The sequence below is a fragment of the Octopus bimaculoides genome, chromosome 12 (assembly GCF_001194135.2).
Source record: "Octopus bimaculoides isolate UCB-OBI-ISO-001 chromosome 12, ASM119413v2, whole genome shotgun sequence".
Taxonomy (NCBI): Eukaryota; Metazoa; Mollusca; class Cephalopoda; order Octopoda; family Octopodidae; genus Octopus; species Octopus bimaculoides.
In genome coordinates this window covers 50,060,105-50,062,151 of record NC_068992.1, presented here as the reverse complement: position 1 = coordinate 50,062,151, position 2,047 = coordinate 50,060,105, and the positions used below count along the sequence as shown (strand labels likewise).

The 2,047-nt window shown below is 40.4% G+C and overlaps 1 protein-coding gene across 1 annotated transcript in view; it reads left to right on the top strand.

The window, feature by feature from the left end:
• LOC106873719 (death-associated protein kinase 1) overlaps positions 1-2,047 on the top strand; it is a 218,404-nt gene that overhangs the window by 121,585 nt on the left and 94,772 nt on the right. The gene's annotated exons all lie outside the window — the stretch shown is intronic.

Sequence of the window (2,047 nt, the reverse complement as noted above, 5' to 3'; positions counted from 1 at the left end):
TATACATACATACATATATGCGACGGGCTTCTTTCAGTTTCCGTCTACCAAATCCACTCACAAGGCTTTGGTCGGCCCGAGGCTATAGTAGAAGACACTTGCCCAAGGTGCCAAGCAGTCGGACTGAACCCGGAACCATGTGGTTGGTAAGCAAGCTACTTACCACACAGCCACTCATCTCGATAATGACCACATAACGGGCATTGCAAAGCTCCTATGCTGTTATTGGCTACCATATGTCATCATACAGCCGGATTACTTCTTTAACTTGACATGTGGAAGTCTGTTGGTGTACGCAGAATTCGTGTCAGAATATTTTAAAAACAGGAACGAACTGGCTTTAATCACAAAAGTAATTAAATCCTGTTCATTTCATCTTCTTGTTACAAAGTGTGGGTGGGGGTGTAAAACCGGACCTCTTATGCGGCTTCTAGAATCCGGGAATACTTCCATGCTTCCTGAAATTCGCCAACACTGCGCCTAATGCCTTTTTCTTATCTTTTCTTTTTTTTTTCCTTTTTTTTTTGTTATAGTGCATCTAAGTGCTGTATTTTATCGTCGTCGTCGTCGTCATCATCATCATTATTCTCATTATTATTATTATTATTATTGTTAAGGCTGCGAGCTGGCAGAATCGTTAGCAAGCCAGGCGAAATGCTTAGCGGTATTTCGTCTGCCGTTACGTTCTGAGTTCAAATTCCGTCGATGTCAACTTTGCCTTTCGTTCTTTTTTTTTTTTTTTTCGGAGTCGATAAAATTAGTACCAGTTACGCACTGGGGTCGATGTAATCGACTTAACACCTTCCCCCAAATTTGAGGCCTCGTGCTTCCAGTAGAAAGGATTATTATTATTATAGCATCATGCAACGTACCATAGTGTGTTAAAAATAGTCTTGTTCTTAGATTCACGTAAATTTATAACACTTTTAACACTTTGCCATTAGTTTTCATATTAAAACCAGCGTTCAAGGGAGATAACGTCTGGGTGTATCAACATTTTATAACCCCTTTCGTCTGTAGATTAATTAATAAACATTGGCTTGCTTGGCTGCTTCACTTGGCTTCATGCTCTTACTTGATGGGGATGAGGGTCAGTCCACGTTAGAGGTCCCAGAGACGTCATCATGCGTAGAGTCGACCAGGTCCACCAGTGCTCTCCATCACTGGCGGTGGTCCTGTACCAGCACCTTCTGCATCCTTCAAGGGGACGTCGAAACTCTGGAGATCTTTCTCAATCACGTCCAGGCATGGCTGTGTGGTAAGAAGCTTGCTTCTCAACCACATGGTTCAAGGTTCAGTCCCACTGTGTAACACCTTCAGCAAATGTCTTCTACTATAGCCTCGGGCCTACCAGAGCTTTGTGAGTGGATCTGGTAGATGGAAACTGGAAGAAGCCTATCATATATATATATATATATATATATATATGCACATGTATATGTTTGTGTGTTTGTGTTTGTCCTCCCACCATCTCTTGACAACCGACGGTGGTGTGTTTACATTCCCAAAACTTAGCAGTTTAGCAAAATAGACTGATAGAATAAGTACTAGGCTTACAAAGAATAAGTCCTGGGGTCGATTTGTTAAACTAAAGATGGTGCTCCAGCATGGCCGCAGTCAAATGATTGAAACAAATAAAAGAATAAAGGAATATATGTGTGTGTGTCTGTGTTTGTCCCCTTCCCCAACATTGCTTGACAATCAATGCTGGTGTGTTTATGTCCCCGTAACTTAGCGGTTCAGCAAAAGAGACTGATAGAATTAGCACTAGGCTTACAAAGAATAAGTCCTGGGGTCGATTTGCTCGACTAAAGGCGGTGCTCCAGCATAGCCACAGTCAAATGACTGAAACAAGTAAAAGAGTATATATATATATATATATATATATTAGCATGTTTGGAGGTGATGTACAGGAATTATATATCAGAAAAAATAATAAGGTACTCAGATATCTGGATGGTTGTACATTTACAGATTTTTATTAATATGTCACATGTTTTTATGAATTAGCACTTGCATCTATTCTAGTAGATTCTCCAGATATATA